General features: G+C 44.5%; 1 protein-coding gene across 1 annotated transcript in view; it reads right to left on the bottom strand.

The window, feature by feature from the left end:
- NFKBIZ (NFKB inhibitor zeta) overlaps nt 1-23926 on the bottom strand; it is a 49770-nt gene extending 25844 nt beyond the window's left edge. Inside the window, exon 1 of the mRNA XM_077296785.1 lies at nt 23750-23926. The gene's annotated coding sequence lies outside the window, so the exon portion shown is untranslated. The remainder of the gene's footprint in view (nt 1-23749) is intronic.
- Nucleotides 23927-24239: the final 313 nt, after the last annotated feature.

Below are 24239 nucleotides of genomic sequence, written 5' to 3'. Positions count from 1 at the left end.
GCCAGGAGCGCTCACGGACCGCTCCTGGCACATTAACCCCCGATACACCGCGATCAAGCAAGATCGCAGCGTTCCAGTGGCATAGGGAAGCATCGCGCAGGGAGGGGGCTCCCTGCGTGCTTCCCTGAGACACCGGAACAACGCGATGTGATCGCGTTGTTCCGAGAGTCTCCTCCTGTCTCCTCCCTGCAGGCCCCCAGATCCAAGATGGCCGCGGGGTCCTTCCGGGTCCTGCTGAGAGCAGGCTTCGGCAAGCCTCCTGCACTGCCTGTCAGATCGCTGATCTGACACAGTGCTCTGAAAAGTGTCAGATCAGCAATCTGACACTATATAGTGATGTCCCCCCTGGGGCAATGTAAAAAAGTAAAAACAAAAATATTACACTGTGTAAAAATATATATTTTTTAAATTCTTAAATAAAGAAAAAATAAATATTGTTCCAATAAATACATTTATGTACATAAAAAACAAACAAACAATAAGTACACATATTTAGTATCGCCATGTCCGTAACGACCCTACCTATAAAACTGTCCCACTAGTTAACCCCTTCAGTGAACACCGTAAAAAATAAAAAACGAGGCAAAAAACAATGCTTTATCATCATACCGAAGAACAAAAAGTTGAATAAAATGCGATCAAAAAGACAGATATAACTAAACATGGTACCGCTAAAAACGTCATCTTGTCCAGCAAAAAACGAGCAGCCACACAGCGTCATCAGCAAAAAAATAAAAAAAAGTTATAGCCCTCAGAATAAAGCGATGCAAAAATATTTTTTTAAATAAAAGTTTTTATTGTAGAAAAGCGCCAAAACATAAAAAAAATATATAAATGAGGTATCGCTGTAATTGTACTGACCCGAAGAATAAAACTGATTTATCAATTTTACCAAATGCGGAACGGTATAAACACCCCCCCCCCCTCAAAAGAAATTCATGAATAGCTGGTTTTTGCTCATTCTGCTTAACAAAAATCGGAATAAAAAGTGATCAAGAAGTGTCACGTGCTCGAAAATGGTACCAATAAAAACGTCAACTCGTCCCGCAAAAGACAAGATCTAACATAACTCTGTGGACCAAAATATGGAAAAATTATAGCTCTCAAAATGTGGTGATGCAAAAACTAATTTTTGCAATAAAGAGCGTCTTTTAGTGTGTGACGGCTGCCAAATAAAAACCCGCTAAAAAACCCGCTATAAATAGTAAATCAACCCCCCCTTCATCACCCCCTTAGTTAGGGAAAAATAAAAAAAATAAAAAATGTGTTTATTTCCATTTTCCCATTAGGGTTAGGGTTGGGGCTAAAGTTTGGATTACGTTTACGGTTGGGTTAGGGGTGTGTTGGGGTTAGGGGTGTGGTTAGGGTTGGGATTAGGGGTGTATCGGGATTAGTTTTAGGGGTGTGTTGGGGTTAGGGTTGGAGTTAGAATTGAGAGGTTTCCACTGTTTAGGCACATCAGGGGCTCTGCAAACGCAACATGATGTCCGATCTCAATTCCATCCAATTCTGCGTTGAAAAAGTAAAACGGTGCTCCTTCCCTTCCGAGCTCTGCCGTGCACCCAAACAGTGGTTTACCCCCACATATGGGGTATCAGCATACTCAGGACAAATTGTACAACAACTTTTGGGGTCCAATTTCTCCTGTTACCCTTGGGATAATAAAAAATTGGAGGCAAAAATATCATTTTTGTGAAAAAATATTTTTTATTTTTATGGCTCTACATTATAAACTTCTGTGAAGTACTTGGGGGTTTAAAGTGCTCACCACACATCTAGATAAGTTACTTAGGGGGTCTGCTTTCCATAATGGTTTCCACTGTTAATAATAAAAAAAATAATAAAAAAAAAAACATTTAGAATTGCTGCATCTGTAAAAGTCTAATCTATCAAAACATAAAACTAATTAACCTGTAAAATAAACACGACAAAAAGAAAAATCAAAATGCTAGAATTACTGTACATTTTTTGGTCACCATACCTTAAAGGGAATCTGTCACCCCAAGAATCGTATATGACCTAAGGCCACCGGTATTAGGGGCTTATCTACAGCATTCTGGAATGCTGTAGATAAGCCCCCGATGTATCCTGAAAGGTAAGAAAAACAGGCTATATTATACTCACCCAGGGGCGGTCCCGCTGCGGTCCGGTCCGATGGGCGTCACGGTCCGGCGCCTCCTATGTTCATACGATGACGTCCTCTTCTTGTCTTCCTGCCCCGGCTCCGGCGCTGTCGTACTGCAGTGCGCAGGCGTTGGGAAAGGTCAGAGAGGCCCGGCGCCTGCGCACTGCAGTACTTTGAACTGCCTCAACAGGACAGACAAAGTACGCCTGCGCCGGAGCCGCTGCAGGAAGACAAGAAGAGGACGTGATCGTATTAAGATGGAAGGCGCCGGATCCCGGAACGCGATGCCCATTGGACCGGACCGCTGCGGGACCACCCGGCAGCGGGACCACCCCTGGGTGAGTATAATATAACTTGTTTTTCTTATCTTTCAGGTTACATTGGGGGCTTATCTACAGCATTACAGAATGCATTACAGAATGCTGTAGATAAGCCCCTGATGCCGGTGGCCTTATCTCATATACGATTTTTGGGGTGACAAATTCCCTTTAAAAAACAATAAAAAGCAATCAAAACATCATATGTACTCCAAATTGGTATGATGGAAGTTTAATCAAAGTGACCTGACTGACCATCATGTTTCCAGATCATCTTTACTGAACAAGGAATGCTGTAAAGACAAAACCCCAAAAAACAACGGCAGAATTGCATTTTCATCACCATTTCATTTGGATTTTTATTCTCCCTTTTCAATATATTGTTTAACAAAATGAAAAGCCCTCATATGTCTATGCTGACAGAAATATAAAAATCATGGCTCTTGGAAGAAGGAATAAAAGAAAATAGCACAAAAATGAAAAATTCCCTTGTCATTAAAGGGCTAATACAACTATCATCTTGTGTTACTTTTATTGGGTTCTATTTTTAGAACTCATGAAGATCTGAACTAGTTTTTGACCAATTATAGGTAGATATAAAAAAAAATAACAAAATATTTGACATATGGCTTAAGCATTACAACCACAGTGAGGGGGACAATTATGTAATCAATTCAGTTAACAGCTTGGATCAATTAGGCTATCTACACACTACGGTTTTTTTCAGCTTTCTTTTGTTTTTTTATGGACATTTTCAGCTGTGTTTTACATAACCAGCAAAGTCTATGATATTTCAGAAATGTAATGCACACACATTGGGTTTTTTTCTGTCAATAGTATTTTGCATGATTTTTTTCCACAATGGAGCATGGCACTACTGTATCCTCCGGCTCTGTGGCCTCCCCTCTAACACTCTCGCACCCCTCCAATCTATTCTAAACTCTGGTGCCCGACTAATCCACCTGTCCCCCCACTATTCCCCAGCTTCTCCCCTCTGTCAAGTCCTTCACTGGCTCCTCATTGCCCAGAGACTCCAGTACAAAAGCCTAACCATGACATAGAAAGCCACCCACAACCTGTCTCCTCCATACATCTGTGACCTCGTCTCCCGGTACTAACCGTATATACTCGAGTATAAGCCGAGATTTTCAGCCCAAATTTTGGGGCTGAAAGTGCCCCTCTCGGCTTATACTCGAGTCATGATCGGTGGTGGGGTCGGCGGGTGAGGACTGTCATATACTCACCTAGTTCCGGCGTTCCTGGCGCTCCCCCTGCCCGTCCCACGGTCTCCGGGTGCCGCAGCCTCTTCCCCTGAGCGGTCACGTGGGACCGCTCATTAGAGAAATGAATATGGACTCCACTCCCATAGGGGTGGAGCCGCCTATTCATTTCTCTAATGAAGCGGTGCCGGTGACCGCTGATAGAGGAAGAGGCTGCGGCACCGAAGACCAGCTGTCCGGGGGAAGGAGCGGGACGCCGGGAGCAGGTATGTCATATTCACCTGTCCACGATCCACACGCCGGGCGTCGCGCCATCTTCCCGGCGTCTCTCCGCACTGACTGTTCAGGTCAGAGGGCGCGATGACGCATATAGTGTGCGCGACGCCCTCTGCCTGATCAGTCAGTGCAGAGAGACGCCGGGACGGGACGCTGGGGAGCTGCAAGCAAGAGAGGTGAGTATGTGTTTTTTTTTTTATTGCAGCAGCAGCAATGGCACAGATTTATGTGGAGTATCTATGGGGCAACGGTGCAGAGCACTATATGGCACAGCTATGGGGCAACGGTGCAGAGCACTATATGGCACAGCTATGGGGCAACGGTGCAGAGCACTATATGGCACAGCTATGGGGCAACGGTGCAGAGCACTATATGGCACAGCTATGGGGCAACGGTGCAGAGCACTATATGGCACAGCTATGGGGCAACGGTGCAGAGCACTATATGGCACAGCTATGGGGCAACGGTGCAGAGCACTATATGGCACAGCTATGGGGCAACGGTGCAGAGCACTATATGGCACAGCTATGGGGCAACGGTGCAGAGCACTATATGGCACAGCTATGGGGCAACGGTGCAGAGCACTATATGGCACAGCTATGGGGCAACGGTGCAGAGCACTATATGGCACAGCTATGGGGCAACGGTGCAGAGCACTATATATATGGCACAGCTATGGGGCAACGGTGCAGAGCACTATATATATGGCACAGCTATGGGGCAACGGTGCAGAGCACTATATATATGGCACAGCTATGGGGCAACGGTGCAGAGCATTATATATATGGCACAGCTATGGGGCAACGGTGCAGAGCATTATATATATGGCACAGCTATGGGGCAACGGTGCAGAGCATTATATATATGGCACAGCTATGGGGCAACGGTGCAGAGCATTATATATATGGCACAGCTATGGGGCAACGGTGCAGAGCATTGTATATATGGCACAGCTTTATGTGGAGCATCTATGGGGCCATAATGAACGGTATGGAGTATCTATTTTTAATTTTGAAATTCACCGGTACCTGCTGCATTTTCCACCCTAGGCTTATACTCGAGTCAAGTTTTCCCAGTTTTTTGTGGCAAAATTAGGGGGGTCGGCTTATACTCGGGTCGGCTTATACTCGAGTATATACGGTACCTGCACGCAATCTCCGATCCTCACAAGATCTCCTTCTCTACTCCCCTCTTATCTCCTCTTCCCACAATCGTATACAAGATTTCTCTCGCTCATCCCCCCTACTCTGGAACTCTCTACCACAACATATCAGACTCTCACCTACCATCGAAACCTTCAAAAAGAACCTGAAAACCCACCTCTTCCGACAAGCCTACAACCTGCAGTAACCACCGATCCACCAAACCGCTGCACGACCAGCTCTATCCTCGCCCACTGTATCCTCACCCATCCCTTGTAGATTGTGAGCCGGCAGGGTCCTCTCTCCGCCTGTACCAGTCGTGACTTGTATTGTTCAAGATTATTGTACTTGTTTTTATTATGTATACCCCTCCTCACATGTAAAGCGCCATGGAATACATGGCGCTATAATAATAAATAATAATAATGTCAATTTCAGCGTTTTTCACACATTGAAAGTAATGGGTGATGAAAAAAGCTGAAAATCTGCACCAAACATGCAGGTATCAGGTTTTGCAGTATTTTTTGTGCCAAAACCTGATTAAATAGAATGAGATTTTGTTTTTGCACTAAAAACCTTATCAGCATACATGAGACAAATGTAGCATGACAAAAACGCATAAAAAAATTGCAAGAAAAACCTGCCTTTTTTCTGCAGCTTATTCCCTTCCAATAAAGCAGGTTTTGCTGCAGAAAAAAAACGCATAATGTGAACATATCCTTATACTGATCAGTGGGGAACAGTTTTTCACTTGTGCAGATTTGTATAGCTACTTGCTTTATTATAAAAATGTATGTAAAAGGGGCCAGTGTTATACATTTTCTGAAAATGCAAAGACAGTCGTTCCCAAAAGGTATAGAAAGGAAGCAGTGACAGATACTGTATAGCACGTTAATGTTTTTACAAACAGGTATGCAACAACGTTTCCTTCGCACGTACCTGTCATAGGTAAATGTACCTCACATAAAAAAATTAAATATGACATAGTAAATGAAATATTGCGTGTTGTGTATTTTATGACAACCTCAATAATATTTCACTGTTCAATGGTGTAATTCTTAAAAAAAAACTATATGACCCACCTGTGTCATTTCTGCAACATATTTATACCACAAAATTGTGAAAATATTGAAAAAGGTTTGGTCACACGATTGACAAGAAAAACAGAATATTTGCTGGCTTGAGAAAGTATTTTTCCCTTGGCATTTTTCGATCTCGAATTTCACATTTTTGTGAGGGTTTGAGTCAGTTCATGTAAACAATATGAGATCAGAAAGGAGTCCAATATGGTGGCATCATACACAGGAATGTAAATCAAGAATGTCACCTGTATGAACCCGACATGAAGGGGAACAGGCAAACACAGATAGCCACTTCATCAGGGTTATATAGATTTTATTGATCAAATTGTTAAAATAGACAGAACAACCAATTATATTAAACACAAGGTGCCTCTTGTGTGAGGGACTGCACAATAAATAACCTCTGTATGTACTGGCAATGAATCATTAATTCACATAATTTTTATAGAGATCCAAAAAAGATTAGAGGCTCCATATAGATTCACTTACATCAAAAGGTGCAAGTGCATAGGAACGGGGGTTTGGATTTATCCCCAGGTACACCTTCACCAACGTAGACTATTAGGCTAGGTTCACATTGCGTTAGGGCAATCCGTTTAGCGCTAGCGGATTGCGCTAACGCAATGTTTTTGTAGGGGCCGCGTTAGGGGTCGCGCTAACGTCTCCGCTCTCGCAGATCCCCGATCTGCAAGAGCGGGGTACAGGCCTCGGGCGCGCCGCGGAAGCTGCAAGCAGCGTCCGCGGCGCGTCACAAAAGAACGGCACATCGCTAGCCGAAAAAGGCACGCGCTAGCGATGCGCTGCAGGCAAAATTTACATTGCTGTCAATGGGTGCGCTAACGGACCCGTTGAAAGGCGTTAATTGCGACATTTTCGCCGTGCAACGCTGTCCGTTAGCGACCACCCACTAATGCAATGTGAACCTAGCCTTATAGTGCTGATCTATCACACACAAATCGAATTACACAAATATTTAAACACAGATTGTAATGTAACAAAATAGCTAAAAAGCCAAGGGGAATAAATACTTTTGCAAGCCACTGTACATGTGATTTCATAGGCCAATTGCTGGATTTTCGGTGACTTTGGCTATGTGCACACGTTGCGGATTTTTCCGCACTGAATCCTTATCTCTCAGCAGAAAACACAGTTGCGTTTTTTGATGCGTTTTTGAAAAACAAAACAAAGATCTATTATTGAACAAAAACGCATGGAAAACTGCTGCGGATCCGCAGCGTCAAATCCGCAACGTGTGCACAGACCCTATATGATCAGAAGTAGTTGCAATGAATGAGGGGATAGCAGTTTTCTGTATGACTCACCTGGAAAAGCCATCTCCATATTAATTCAGATCATTGTCTACAAAGAATGTAAGTCCGCAAGGACAGGGTTCTCTCCCCTCTGTACCAGTCTGTCACTGTAAACCTGTTTACTGTAAACAATATCTATAACCCTGTATGTAACCCATGGAATTAATGGTGCTATATAAATAAATAATAATAATAATAATAATTGTCTACATAGAAAACTGGTTGCTCTGGGTGGTTACACCACTTTATGTCTGCTAACATATTGTGTCTTGTGTATGTAGACAACTCTGTGTCTCCATGTTACGTCTCAAGTACTAGCAGATCATGTGCAGGGGGTTGTGTGGAGTCTCTCAGAGCTATAGACCCATTGTGCTGCTGTCTGATGCCATATTACCAAAGTATACTCTCCTACAATCATGGCTTCTAGGGAAAAACTGCCAAATAACAGCTTCCAATGGCGGATGATACAATTTTTGTTCATGGAGAATCCAATAAAAAAGGGTTATGTGTACCTCTGCACAAAATCAAAAGCATACAGAGGTTTAATGTGGCTCCATATATTTTGATAGTTCTATAAAACCTACAGATGAGTAGAGCCGTAATATAGCCATATATATGAGAACATAATCCAGAAACACAACTGTCCTTTGGAAATTCATCACAGTGACATAGGTTTAATCTGTGAATGTTCAGTACCTGTTCTGCTATGATTGGCTCTCTTTAAAGCGGCCCACCTCTCAGCTATGTGCTTCTGCCCTTTTGTTTTGGCAAACAGTGGGTCTTAGCATCTAAGATCCCCAACAGATTAAACCTTCTGACATCTCTGAAATGTGTAGTTTTGTGAAAGGACAGTTGCTTTAACATATTAGGGTATGTCTCCACGTTCAGGATTGCATCAGGATTTGGTCAGGATTTTCCATCAGTATTTGTAAGCCAAAACCAGGAGTGGAACAATCAGAGGAAAAGTATAATAGAAGCATATGCACCACTTCTGCATTTATCACCCACTCCTGGTTTTGGCTTACAAATACTGGTGGAAAATCCTCACCAAATCCTGATGCAATCCTGAACGTGGAGACATACCCTAACACTTTGGTCCCGTTTGCTTTCCCATTTCCACCGCTTGAAGCACTTTTTGCAACTTTCTAATTTTCGCGATGAAAATCTAATGACTTCTGTGTAGTGTGCGATGTGGAAAGTCACACCATATCAGGTCTCCATGTAGCCTCAGTCTTACAAAATGCTCTAATAACAAAGTAACATAATTGTAACTATACGTAAAAAACAAAACAAAAACTTGGCACTCAGAGTGTATGTTTCCACGGTACGGAAACGCTGCTTGTTTGACGCTGCAGCGTCAAACAAGCAGCGTCCAGATGTTCCAGCATAGTGGAGGGGATTTTATGAAATCCCGTCTCCACTATGCGTGGAAACCCGCACGCGGCGGCCCTGCGACTCCGGACATGCTGCGCGTCTTTTCAGAACGCATGTCCGTACACCTTGCGGGGACGCAGCGTCCCCGCAAGGCATATCACAGGGCCCTATGGCGAGGGGTGCGATGATCCCGGATGTGTACTGTACACATCCGGCACCATCGCGTCCCAGAAAGGGGGCGGGGCTTAGCGCCGAGCGGCTTCGCCGCTGCGGCGATCCCGCCGGCGAAACGGACCGTGGAGACGTACCCTAAGGGTATGTGTCCACGTTCAGGAAACGCTGCGTTTTTGACGCAGCGCTGAGCCGCAGCGTCAAAAACGCAGCGTCCAGATGTTACAGCATAGTGGAGGGGATTTAATGAAATCCCGTCTCCACTGTGCATTTAAAAACGCATGCGTTTTTCCCGCAAAAACGCACATGCGTTGCGCGTTTTTTCAGAACGCAGCATGTTGCTACAATGAGCAAAACACGCAGGAACACCGCAGGTGACCTGCCAGTGACCTCAGGTGCATTTTTGGTCAGGATTTTACCTGCATAAAATCCTGACCAAAGCCTGAAGCAAACCTGAACGTGGACACATACCCTAAGAGTAGATGAAATTAAATAAATTATTTAATAATCAATCCAACAATAATGGTTCACAAACGTTTTGGTCTACATTAGACATCTTTTTGAACCAGCGGAGGACACCCCGTCCACTGTTGAACCTATGCGATTAAAAATCACTTCTTCAAGTTCCCTTGTGGGACTGATAAAGATTGATTATATATATATATATATATATATATATATATATATATATATATATAGCAAAAAAATAAAAAAATAAACATAACGTTAAGTGTTTATTACAAATAAAAGGTGAAAAAAATATTAAAATCAGTTTTACTGTATCTCTTAAAAAAAAACAAACAAAAAAAAAAGTACCCCACAGAAACTCACGTTTTTGGTAAACTTTTTTTTTTTTTCATGCCTATGACCCCCCAAAAAGTTTTTTAAACAGTAATCTAAAAGTTGTACCTCAAAAAAACAAGCCCTCTTACAGCTCCATATACAGAGAAAAAAGGGTTATGCAATTCTATTTTCTGGTTATTTTTAAACACCATTCACTGTTCAGAATAATTGTCATGTTAAGGCTACTTTCACACTAGCGTTTTTTGCAATACGTCGCAATGCGTCGTTTTGGCGAAAAAACACATCCTGCAGAATTGTCTGCAGGATGCGTTTTTTCCCCATTGACTAACATTAGCAACGCATTGCGACGCATTGACACACGTCGCAACCGTCGTGCGACGGTTGCGTCGTGTTGTGGCGGACCGTCGGCAGCAAAAAACGTTGCTTGCAACGTTTTTCGCTGTGTCGAGAATGTCTTTTCCGACCGCACATGTGCGGCCGGAACTCCGCCCCCTCCTCCCCGCACCTCACAATGGGGCCGCGGATGCGCTGAAAATCAGCATCCGCTGCCCCCGTTGTGCAGCGCAAACAACGCTAGCGTCGGTACGTCGGCCCGACGCACTGCGACGGGCCGAGTACGACGCTAGTGTGAAAGTAGCCTTACTTTTATTCTGTGGGTTGATACGATCTTGCCAATACCAAATTTATACAGCACATATACAAATATATTTACTTAGAAAATTTGGGAAGTGTTCAATACTTATTTCACCCGCTGTATGTTTTGCTATTTTTGTACTAGAAATAGCTTTATAAAATAATATTTATTTTTGTTCTTTTTTGACTCTCAAAGAGTTACTAAAAAGTGATCATAAAGAAACATGTACCACAAATTGGCACCAATGAAAACTACATTCTGTCACGCAAAACATAAGCCCTCATACAGCTCCACTGACTTAAATTTTTAAGATTAGTGGCTCCCAAAATATGGCACACTAAAAAAAAAATGTTTTTTTTTTCCATAGTGTATTAATTATACATAGGAAATAAAACTATATGAATTTCATATCGCCTTATTCGTGGCTTACCGACTACACAGCCCTGGTACGGCAAATAAAATTTAAAACAAATAAAAATCAGATTTTTTTGTTTTATTTATATTCTTTCCCATTAAGAGGTAGTAAAAGTTTGTTAATAAGTTATATGTACCCTAAAATGATGCCACTGATGAACACAACCCATACCCAAAATAACAAGCTCTCATATGACTATGTAGACAAAAAAAGGTAACAAAACAAATTATCCCTCCTGGAACGTGACATTAGAAAACTGGCCGTGACATCAAGGCGTTAAAGGAGTTGTTAGTTGAAAACAAGTTATCACCTAGCAACAGGATAGGCGATAACTTATTGATCCTTGGGGGTCCTAAGTGCTATGTTTTGAACGGATTGGGAAAACGGGGAACTTTTATCCCTGTTAAATGGAGGGGCAGTGTGCATGCTCGTCTGCTGCTCCATTCATTAAGTATCTATTTCTAGAAGTAACTGACCCATACTCCACGATTGCTTCTTGCCGAGGTGGCAAAGGTAGAGAAATTGCACATACATCAGTCAAACCACCTAAATGCTACAATCAGTGCTTGACAGCAGCATCTAAGTAGTAAACAGCAGCGACCTCCAATCAATGCTGTGAAAGTAAATATTGTCTAAAAAAAAAAAAAAAAAATGCCACAACTACTGCTTTATGGTCAAAGCCTCCAAAAAATATTACATTAAAAATCAATAATCCATATGCAAGCTTAAATAGTTTCTATGACATCTAAAGCACAAAAGTAACAAAGCTCAAATAGGTCCATTAAAAAAGTAACAAGGTTATGGCTTTCAGAATATAACAACAAAATGTTTTAAAGGCTTTTTTCGCTGGTTTAATTTTAAATTATAAAAAGAAAAACACCTTTGGACCACAGCGGACACTTGCCTCACGTGACGTCTTCTACAAACGTTCTGGATTAGAAGCATTTTGAATAAGTTTGAGTGGTGAAGGCAAATTGGTCAATCCCAAGCCCATATGCTCCAATATTATCTAAATGTTGGTCTGTACATGGTCACCTGCAGCATGGTCATGCTGCAGCATCAGCCAGCTTATAATGGAGAGTCCAGCTAGACACTGGGAAACCTGTTTAACTAAATGGGGTTTGGAAAAAGTGGTCATCCACATTAAAAGTTTTGATAAGTGAACCCACCACAAAGTCCAATAACTGTAGCCCACAGCGATTTCTTTATGGTAGTCCTACAGTAGCATCCGTAACGTTTCTCATACGTAAACAGATGAACAACAGTTTTTTGGATCCAATTTTCAACATTGTCATAATTTTTACCATCAATGTTTCATCACTCATTTTTCACTGATGGAAAGAAAAAACTGCAAGGCTTCTCCTATCCATTACAGTGTTATTCACGGAAAAGGAGGCCATCCATGTGTAATCCATGATACTCATAGACCCATAGACTTGTATGGATAATTCTGATCCGTGATTCTGATAAAAAAAACGGACATATCTCCCTGTTTTACTGCTGGATCCCTCGGCCTACAAAAAGTATAGCCCCAAAGACTATACTGGATTCTAGCCATACAAAACACGGGCAGAAAATGTACATCTAAATGAGGCATGATTATGATACAGAGCCAAAATGCATGGTGGAAACCCAACACATCCTGCAGCTAAATTATCTATGTATATAGATACAGGTGCTTCTCACAAAATTAGAATATCATCAAAGAGTTAATTTATTTGACTTCTTCAATACAGAAAGTAAAACTCATTATATTATATAGGGTCACTACAAACAGAGTGATCTATTTCAAGTGTTTATTTCTGTTAATGTTGATGATTATGGCTTACAGCCAATGAAAACCCAAAAGTCATTATCTCAGTGAATTAGAATACTTTATAACACCAGCTTGAAAAATGATTTTAACCCCTTAATGACCACCAATACGTCTTTTAACTGACCTGAGATATAAGAGAATAGCCTCCCCATACAGGTAACAATCCAGCAGCTGTCGGCTGTACACTATAGCTGACAACTTGCTGCATCAGCCACAATCAGTGTTTGCACCGTCCATATCTGTTTAACCCCTTAGATGCTGCTGTCAATATTGACTACATCATATAAATGGTTAACACAGTGTGGGGGTTTCCTCTTTATCCAAAATTGTGCCCTCAGATCATTATTTTGTGGTCCTGATGTTTGCGATGTCAATTCACGTCCAAAAAGCGGCCTTACAGTCTGACAGCTCTAGTAATCTGTTCAGAAGTTAGAGGCATTTAGGTGGTAAAAATACACATTTTCATTTGTGTCATACCACTTTGCATTAATTCCTGTAAAGCATCTGAAGGGTTAATAAACTACCTGACAGCAGTTTTCAATATGTCAGGGGTGCTGTTTTTAAAATGGTATCACGTTTGGGGGTTTCCCAATATATGGGACCCCTAAAGTCACTTCAAACATGGATAGGTCCCTAAAAAAATAAATTTTGTAAATTTCCTTGAAAAAATGAAAAATTGCTGCTACATTTTCAAACCTCCTAAAATGATAACAAAATAAAATAACATTTTAAAAATGGTGCTGATGTAAAGCCAATATGAGGGAAATGTTAATTATTAATGGTTTGCGGTGGTATGACCATCTGGATTAAAGGGATAATCATTCAAATTTAGAAAATTGCTAATTTTTAAAAAATGTTCTCACATTTTTTATATTTTTTATAAATAAACACAAAACATATTGATCTAAATTTACCGTTATCATAAAGTATAATGTGTCACGAAAAAACATTCTCAAAATCACTGGGATTTGTTGAAGCATTGCAGAGTTATTACCACATAAAATGACACTGGTCAGATTTAAAAAAAATTGGCTCCGTCACTAAGGGGTTAAAATCGAAAATGTTGGCCTACTGAAATGTATGTTCAGTAAAGGCACTCAATACTTAGTCAGGGCCCCTTTTGCTTCAATTACTGCATCAATGTAGCGTGGCATGGAGGCGATCAGCATGTGGCCGCCGGATCCGTTTTTTTCTCAGACTTGTATTAGCGACGGATTGTGACGATTGGCCGCACATTTCATCCGTCGTTCGCCGGATCTGTCGAAAATGGTTTGTACGGTGGCCAGAGACAACGGACTTAGGCTACGTTCACATTTGCGTTGTTGGGCGCAGCGTCGCCGACGGATACTGACGCATGCGTCATGCGCCCCTATCTTTAACATGGAGGGCGCATGGGCATGCGCCGCTATGCGTTGTCTAGCGTTGTCTGACGCATGCGTCATTTGGGTGCAACAGTCCGGGCGCAGCCGACCCTACATGATGCAGTTTTTCTTCGGCCAAAATTCATGTAAACGTTGAACGCTTGCGTCAAAAAACGCTGCGTTGTGTATGCGTTTTGCGTTGCGTCGGCGACGCTGCGCCCAACAGCGCAAATGTGAACGTTACCATAGTAACGTTTTTTGTGTCCATTGAAAAAATGGATAGTGACGGATCTGTCGGCGTCCGTCGTTTGCTAGAATGGAAGCCTATGGCGCCGGATCCGTCAAATGATGGAATCTGGCGATGGATTCCATTTTTTTTAACTGAGCATGCTCCGATTTTTTTAGGATCCAATTAGTCGGATCAGCTAGTCGGATCTGGCGAAAAAACGGAACAGTTGCATCAGTTTTTCACAATCTGCGAAGGATCCGTTTTTTTCAAAATTCGACGGATTGTGTCTGATGGCAAAAACTGATGTGTGAAAGCAGCCTTATCTTCCTCTTGACAATACTCCATAGATTCTCTCTGGGGTTAAGGTCAGGCGAGTTTGCTGGCCAATCAAGCACAGTGTTAATATTGTTTTTAATCCCTTCACCCCCGGAGGTTTTTTTTTTTTCGTTTTTCCGTTTTTCGCTCCCGTTCTTTCCAGAGCCATAACTTTTTTATTTTTCTGTCAATATGGCCATGTGGGGGCTTATTTTTTGCAGGACGAGTTGAACTTTTGAACGATACCATTGGTTTCACCATGTTGTGTAACAGAAAACAGGAAAAAAATTCCAAGTGCGATGAAATTGCAAAAAAAGTGCAATCCCACACTTTGTTTCGCTTTTTTGCTAGGTTCAGCAAATGCTAAAACTGACATGTCATTATGATTCTCCAGGTCATTATGAGTTCATAGACACCAAACATGTCTAGGTTCTCTTTTATCTAAGTGGTAAAAAAAAATTACAAAGTTTGCTAAAAAAAAAAAATTAAAAAAAAATTGCGCAATTTTCCGAGACCCGTAGCGTCTCCATTTTTCGTGATCTGGGGTCGGGTGAGGGCTTATTTTTTGTGTGCCAAGCTGACGTTTTTAATGATACAATTTTGTTGCAGATACGTTCTTTTGATCCCCCGTTATTGCATTTTAATGCAATGTCACGGCGACCAAAAAAACCCTTAATTTTGGTGTTTTTATTTTTTTTTCTCGCTACGCCATTTAGCGATCAGGTTAATCCTTTTTTTTTTTATTGATAGATTGGTATCGCCGCATTCAGAATCACCCAAATATGTGTAGGTTTGATTTTTTTTTTTTTTTTTATTGGGGCGAAAGGGGGGGGTGATTTAAACTTTTATATTTTTTTTATTTTTTTAACCACTTTTTTTTTATTTTGGCATGCTTCAATAGCCTCCATGGGAGGCTAGAAGCATGCACTACTCGATCGCCTCTGCTACATAGAGGTGAAGCACAGATCACCTCTATGCAGCAGAATTGCAGGCTTGCTATGAGTGCTGACCACAGGGTGGCGCTCATAGCAATCTGCCATCAACAACCATAGAGGTCTCAAGGAGACCTCTGGTTGTGATGGTAAAGCACCACGCACCGATGACCCCCGATCACGTGACGGGGGTCAGCGGTGCGAGTACATCCGGCCGCACGGCCGGCAGCGCTTGTTAAATGCCATTGTCAGAGTTTGACAGCGGCATTTAACTAGTTAATGGGCGCTGGTGGATCGCGATTCCGCTCGCGCCCATTGCGCGCACATGTCAGCTGTTGAAAACAGCTGACATTTCGCGGCTTTGAGGTGGGCTCACCGCCGGAGCCCACCTCAAAGCGGGGGATACTGCCAGCTGACGTACTATTCCGTCAGCTGGCAGAAAGGGGTTAAACCAGGTATTGGTACTTTTGGCAGTGTGGACAGGTGCCAAGTCCTGCTGGAGAATGAAATTTCCATCTCCAGAAAGCTTGTCAGCAAGGGGAATCATGAAGTGCTCTAAAATTTCCTGTTATATGGCTGCAGTAAAACACAGTGGACCTACACCAGCAGATGACATGACTCCCCAAACCATCACCGATTGTGGAAACATCACACTAGATCTCAAGCAGCTTGGATTGTGTGCCTCTCCACTCTTCCTCCAGACTCTGGGACCTTGATTTCCAAATTAAATGCAAAATTTACTTTCATCAGAAAACAACACCTTGGACCACTGAGAAACAGTCCAGTTCTTTTTCTCCTTGGCCTGGGTAAGACACTTCTGGCATTGTCTATTGGTCATGAGTGGCTCTTGAAGCTATGTCACAGGCTAATCGCCTCCATGCCACGCTGCATTGATGCAGTAATTGAAGCAAAAGGAGCTCTGACCAAGTATGGAGTGCCTTTACTGAACATACATTTCAGTAGGCCAACATTTAGGATGTTAAAATAATTTTTCAAACTGATGTTATAAAGTATTCTAATTAACTGAGATAATGACTTTTGGGTTTTCATTGGCTGTTTGCCATAATCATCAGCATTAACAGAAATAAACACATAAAATAGACCACTCTGCTTGTAATGACCCTATATATGAGTTTCACTTTCTGTATTGAAGAAGTGAAATGAATTAACTTTTTGATGATATTCTAATTTTGTGAGAAGCACCTGTATATATTTATTATATTGCCAGTAGTAAACCATCCGTGCCTCCTCTATGTGTAGTTAAGGCTACGTTCACATTAGCGTTGTGCGGCGCAGTGTCGGGCGCTGCAGCGTCGCCGCATGCCTCATGCGCCCCTATATTTAACATGGGGGCGCATGGACATGCGTTGTCGTGCGTTTTGTGACGTATGCGTCTTTTTCAGCGCACGCATCAGGGCGCAGAGGACGCAGCAAGTTGCATTTTTTGTGCGTCCAAAATCAAGCAAAAAAAGGACGCATGCGTCACAAAACAATGCGTTTTGCATGTGTTTTGCATGCGTTGTGTCGCCGACGCAACACACAACAACGCAAATGTGAACGTAGCCTTAGCTGTCTCTGACTCCTGCACAATCTCTCTGTGGTTGAGGATCTTCTAAAATGTCTTTGTGGAGTCATAGATTGATCACCACAACATTTTAAACCATTGGGCAGCTGGTGAGTAGTTAATGAAAAATAACCAATCTGCATCCTAAGCATAAAATGTATTGTATCATTATTTAACCCCTTCCTGATATCCAACGGACATGTAAGGGTGCGTGTCCACTGTCCGGATTGACGGCGCTTTGGACGGAGCTGAAAATCAGCTCTGCCCAAAGCGCCGCCCACTTCTATATGCGCGGTGATTCTGGATGTGCTCATTGCACACATCCGGAATCTCCGCACCCCATTCATAGGACCATGTTATTTACCTTGCGACGACGGAGCTTCGCTGCAAGGTAAACAGACATGCTGCGTTCTAAAAAGACGAGCCGTATGTCCGGAAATGCAGGGCCGCCGGATGCGTGTTCGCACACATAGTGGAGACGGAATTTCTTAAAATCCCCTCCACTATGTTGTAACATCTGGACGCTGCGGGTTGTACGCAGCGTTCAATCCGCATGTAATCCGGCCCGTGGACACATACCCTTACTTGCAAGTCAGGAGTGGGCTCACAGGCTAAGCTGGCACAATAGCCAGCAGAGAACAGCTGTGTGTCACAGCTAGGAACTGGCTCTAACAGCTGCTGGTGGAGCGGACCTTCGCCCGCAGCTTAACCTGTTAAATGCCATTGTCAATCTCTTACAGTGGAATTGCATTAACAGCGCAACGACATGAGGCCGCATCATTCTATATGTCCATCAGCCAACCAGGGATGTGATCGTGGGACACTGATGGGTTGCTATGAGGCTCTACTGATTGTGCACAGTAACCTACAGTCATTGTCAGGTCGGCGCCATTATACTGATTAAAATGATACCTTGGTTGATGAAATCCGTCTTGTGGCTGTTTCTTAAACTTTTCAGTTGTGTTAATGAGATTCTCGTGCCCTAAGGCGGGGCTGGGATATGTGGTGCTCTGATTATATATTCATAATGCAGCCTGCTGACTGGTCACTGATTCCTCACTGACCCGCCCCCTAGTTTACATAATGAATATCATCACATACTGAATGAAAAAAACACTTCTGCAGGCAGGTGTCGGCCGTGGCACCTGCGCTGCAGCATAATCGAATGGTTACTGTGCACTTAATCCCTTTTGCTTATTTAGGCTACTTTCACACTTCCGTCGGTATGGGCCGTCGCAAACCGTCAGGCCCGACGTACGTTGTGCTAAATTTAGCACAACGTGGGCAGCGGATGAAGTTTTACAACGCATCCGCTGCCCATTGTGATGAGCGGGGAGGAGGGGGCGGAGTTTCGGCCGGGCATGCGCGGTCGAAAATGGCGGACGCGTCGCACAAAAAAAAGTTACATTGAACTTTTTTTGTGACGACGGTCCGCCAATTACCGACGCATCCAGTGCCACGTCGTATGGAATGTGTGTCCATACGTCGTGATGCCTCGGTAATACAAGTCTATGTGCAAAAAACGCATCCTGCAGGCAACTTTGCAGGATACGTTTTTTGCACAGAACGACGCATTGCAACGTCTTTATAAAGACGGAAGTGTGAAAGTAGCCTTAATTGAGGAAGGAAAAAAAAAAAAAGGCAATTTGAAAATGACGGCTGCACAGTAGCAGCTATCGGCGATCTCCGAGATCTATTGCGCAGGCGGCGCCATCTTGCTGAAGGAAAAAAAAAACCGATTTGCTCTTCTAAGATGGCGGCGCCCGCGCAATAGAAACTATCGGTGATCTCCGAGATCTGCTACTGCGCGGGCGCCACCATTTGAGGAGGACATTTTTTTCTTCTCCAACAAGATGGCGTAGCCGGCGCAATAGCAGATCGCCGATAGCTGCTACTGCACACCATTTTCAAATTTACTTTTTTTTCCCTCGCTTAATTAAATAAGCAAAAGGAATTAAGTGCACGGTAAACGTGCAATTTTGATACAGCGCAGGTACCACAGTCGGCACATGCCTGCAGAAGTTTTTTTTATTCAGTATGTGCTGGTATTCATTATGTAAACTAGGGGGAAGATCAGTGAGGGATCAGTGACCAGTCAGCAGGCTGCACTATGAATATATAATCAGAGCACCATATACCCCAGCCCCGCCTTAGGGCACGAGCATATCATTAGCACAAAACTGAAAATAAAGATTAAGAAACAACCACAAGATGGCTTTCATCAACCAAGGTATCATTTTAATCAGTATAATGGCGCCGACCTGACACTGTGTGTAGGTTACTGTGCACAATCCTGCTGACAGGTTCCCTTTAAAGGGAACCTGTCACCCCCAAAATCGAAGGTGAGCTAAGCCCACGAGCATCAGGGGCTAAGGGTGCTTTCACACTAGCGTCGTACGACGCACGTCGCAATGCGTCGTTTTGGAGAAAAAAACGCATCCTGCAAAGTTGTCTGCAGGATGCGTTTTTTCTCCATAGGGTTGCATTAGCGACACATTGCGACGCATTGCCACATTGCGTCGTGTTTTGGCGGACCGTCTGCACAAAAAAACGTTACACGTAACTTTTTTTGTGCGTCGTGTCCGCCATTTCCGACCACGCATGCGCGGCCGGAACTCCGCCCCCTCCTCCCTGGACATCACAATGGGGCAGCGGATGCGTTGAAAAACTGCATCCGCTGCCCCCGTTGTGCTTTTTTTTCACAGCATGTGTCGGTACGTCGGCACGACGCATTGCGTCTTACGACGCTAGTGTGAAAGTAGCCTTATCTACAGCATTCTAGAATGCTGTAGATAAGCCCCCGATGTATCCTGAAAGATGAGAAAAAGAAGTTAGATTATACTCACCCAGGGGCGGTCCCATCTGATGGGCGTTGCGGTCTGGGGCCTCCCATCTTCTTACGATGACGTCCTCTTCTTGTCTTCACGCTGCGGCTCCGGCGTACTGATTTGCCCTGTTGAGGGCAGAGCAAAGTACTGCAGTGCGCAGGCGCCGGGCCTCTCTGATCTTTCCTGGCACCTGCGCACTGCAGTAGTTTGCTCTGCCCTCAACAGGACAGAAAATACGCCTGCGCCGGAGCCGCAGTGTGAAGACAAGTAGAGGACATCATCGTAAGAAGATGGGAGGCCCAGGACCGGACCGCGACGCCCATCAGATCGGACCGCCCGCCCCTGGGTGAATATAATCTAACCTTTTTCTCATAATTCAGGATACATCGGGGGCTTATCTACAGCATTACAGAATGCTGTAGATAAGCCCGATGCCGATGGGCTTAGCTCACCTTCGATTTCGGGGGTGACAGGTTCCCTTTAAGATTCCCATACCTACTATCACAGAGTTGTGTTGGAACCCCAGCCTATGGCTGAGCTTCAATGGAGACTTTGCTTTCTACTGTAAGTAGCAATACTGAGGCTACCGCACTTCCAAATGGCCAGACGCTTCTAGGACTGACAGAGACCTCCGGAGAGGAGCAATTTGAACTGGTAGCACCAGACGGTGAGTCTGCCATCGTTTATTATCAATCCATGGCTAGTTTTGTTTTATTTAACTCTTTTAGGCTATGTGCACACTTTGCGGATTTTGCTGCGGATCTGCAGCTGTGGGTCCATAGCAGCTTTCCATGCGTTTACAGTACAATGTAAACCTATGGAAAACGCAATCCGCAGTGCCCATGCTGCGGAAAAAAAAGTGCAGAAACGCTGCAGGTTACATTCCGCAGCATGTCAATTCTTTGTGTGGATTCCGCTGCGGTTTACACCTGCTCCTCTATAGGAATCCGCAGGTGTAAAACAGCAGGTGGAATCTGCACAAATTCCGCATAAAAACCGCGGTAAATCCACAGGTAAAACGCAGTGCCTTTTACCTGCGGATTTCTAAAATCCGCTCCTTTCTACGTGTGCACATACCCTTAAGGTTTTCCAAGCTTACAGCATATGTGACCCATCTTGTTTGTAACCACCAGGTATAAACAATGTACAAAATTTGTTACCACAGCATCGTTCACTGTATCGCTAATAGCAGCAGACCACGCAGTCACTATGGGGCTCGTAAGTCGGGAGGCCCAGTGCCTATGCCAGCTGCGGCTCCCCCACCCTGCATCATACTTTCAGCTGTATCGCATCCTGGATACATGTACAGTTGAAGTCAATGATGGAACAGGGAGCCGTCAGCTTCCTCCACCAACATTTCCCTGTGCGTCTGACGTCTCAGTGCAGTGGGTGTAGTGACTTCACTACATCTCGACCGCTGTGCAGAGCGTCAGAGAAACGGGGAGAGAGGAGTATTTTGATTTCATCAATGAGTAGTTTGTGGGGGCAATCATACTATTTGGAAGGCTATGTGTGGGCCATTATACTGTTTGAAGTGCTATGGGGGAGGACATTATAATGAGTGCGGCCCATTATACTGTATTGAGGGACCATCATACTGTATGGAGGGCTGGGAAGGGGCCATCCATCTATATAATCGTCTAAGGGGCACTTCCGTCTGTTTGTCTGTCTGTCACGGGCACAGTCCGGCCGCGAATTCGCCCCTTCCTACTCTCTGTCAGTGCCCCCTCCAGTCATCGCTCACACAGGGTTAATGCCTGCGTTACACCGCGTTATGCCGCGGTGTAACGCAATCCGTTAACGCTGCTATTAACCCTGTGTGACCAACTTTTACTATTGATGCTGCCTATGCAGCATCAATAGTAAAAAGATATAATATTAAAAATAATAAACAAAATAAAAAATCATTATATTCTCACCTTCCGTCGCCTTTCCCGCTGCTCCTCGCAACGTTCTAGTACATGCATTGCGGTCTCGCGAGACCGCTACGTCATCATCTCGCGAGAAAGCAATGCATTCTTGGGACCGAAGCGTCGCGAGGAGCATCGGTAAACGCCTGGGCTGGATGCGGGGGCCGATGGAAGGTGAGTATATAACTATTTTTTATTTTAATTCTTTTTAACAGGGATATGGTGCCCACATTGCTATATACTACGTGGGCTGTGTTATATACTACGTCTCTGCTATATACTACGTGGCTGTGCAATATATTACATGGCTGGGCAATATACTACGTGGCTGGGCAATATACTATGTGGGCTGTATGCTACTTGGCTGTGCTATATTTCTCTGCTGTATCTGTGCATCATGAATCATGGTATGTGTTAAAGAGGGGGACCCACTGAGACTCTTTCGCCCAGGGCCCTCAAAAACCTGGAGCAGGCCCTGGCTTCACTGATTGGTCACGCCCGGCTGCAAACAATCAGCGACAGGTGCAGTCCGACCGCGAATTGGTGCGGAATTTGAACCACGCTTCGCTAATTGGTCGCGCCCGGCCGAATCCTGTGTATAAATTGCATTATTCTGAAAACTTTATAAATAAACTACACACATATTCTAGAATAACCGATGCGTTAGAATCGGGCCACCATCTAGTCATACTATATGGAGGGCTGTGAAGAAGAGGCCATCGTACTCTGTGGAGGGCTGTGGAGGAGGCATCATACTCTGTGGAGGGGCCATCATACGCTGTGGATAGGGCATCATACTCTGTGGAGGGGGCATCATACTCTATGGAGAGCTTTGGAGGGGGCATCATATCCGTGGAGAGCTGTGGAGGGCTGCGGATGGGACATCATACACTGTGGAGAGCTGTGGAGGGGGCATCATACTCTGTGGAGAGGCCATCATACGCTGTGGAGAGCTGTGGAGGGGGCATCATAGTCTATGGAGGGGCCACCATAATCTGTGGATGGGCCATCATACTCTGTGGAATTGGATGGCTGTGGAGGGGCATCATATTCTGTGGAGAGCTGTGGAGGGGCCATCATATTCTGTGGAGAGCTGTGGAGGGGCATCATATTCTGTGGAGAGCTGTGGAGGGGGCATCATAGTCTATGGAGGGGCCACCATACTCTGTGGATGGGCCATCATATTCTGTGGAATTGGATGGCTGTGGAGGGGCATCATATTCTGTGGAGAGCTGTGGAGGGGCCATCATATTCTGTGGAGAGCTGTGGAGGGGCCATCAGACTGAGTTGGGGTCACCGTAGGGGTAACATACCTTGCTGGGGCAGGAGGAATTCAAAGGGCGGGCGATTTCACTATATTAGGGTGCAGTTTTGTTAGTCATGCCTTACGGGGACAATAAAAGGGTATCTTCGTGTGTGGGAACACGCAGGGGCTTTATTAAGGGCAAAATGACTTCTTTGTAAGGACTGCAGAGTTGTGAGGTGTGCCTTTCTGTGACCCCACTTAATATTTTTTTTTTCTTTTCGGGGGGAGGCACTTAGGACTTCTGCCATGGGCTATGTACCCCCTGCTATTACACACACTATGACACCGCAGCCCCATCGGTGCCAGCACACTGTATACAGTCATACACCTCCTCCAGTCCATGAATAATGGCTTCAGGGCAGGAGACGGTCAGAGCGCAGGAACCACAACTATGCCCGGCCACACTACACAGGTATGAGAGGCAGTCATGGAGGGAGGGGACAGGCGCTCACACCGCCGCTACCAATCTTGTTTTTCCAGTCGCGTCCGCTCCAATGGCCCTGCGGCTGAGTGGAGTAATGAGTGGAGTACTGAAGTGGAGGGGCAGAGGTCACGTACCTGAGGCAGAGGTCACGTACCTGAGGCAGAGGTCACGTACCTGAGGTAGAGGTCACGTACCTGAGGCAGCAGCCGCCGCTCTGCGCTCCGTCCTGCGCTCCCCGCACAGGTGCTATGGCGGGCTGTGTGGCGCCGGCTCACTCCTGTCCTGTGACTGGAGCCGTGTACTGATGAGAGCTGAGGCGTTAGCGGGGCTGGAATTTCCGCCACACAACACGTGCAATGAGGGACATTCCCGGCCAGTGATGCGCCCCATGTTAGTAATACCGGGGAATGCTGGCTGCCGCTCACAGGAAATCATTGCCTTTTACCTTACTTTCTTTTTCGCCATTATTATAAGGGGATGTTTCCTCGCGTGTTCGTGACACTGTGGTTTTATTCTCCTGGGAACGTGCTCCTGAAAGCAGAAGCACGGACTACCTGTCACCTCAGGTGACTGCGGGGAATTGGCCTCAAAAGAAAAATCCACTCACTTCACAGATGTCAGTCAGCGGGTCTGGGGACTAGTAGGGATTCGATAACCCTGTGGGACAGAGACTATTGTTTATTA

The sequence above is a fragment of the Ranitomeya variabilis genome, chromosome 3 (assembly GCF_051348905.1).
Source record: "Ranitomeya variabilis isolate aRanVar5 chromosome 3, aRanVar5.hap1, whole genome shotgun sequence".
NCBI classification, from domain to species: Eukaryota; Metazoa; Chordata; class Amphibia; order Anura; family Dendrobatidae; genus Ranitomeya; species Ranitomeya variabilis.
The sequence above is the reverse complement of the archived record's forward strand: the minus strand, read 5'-3'. Positions and strand labels throughout refer to the sequence as shown.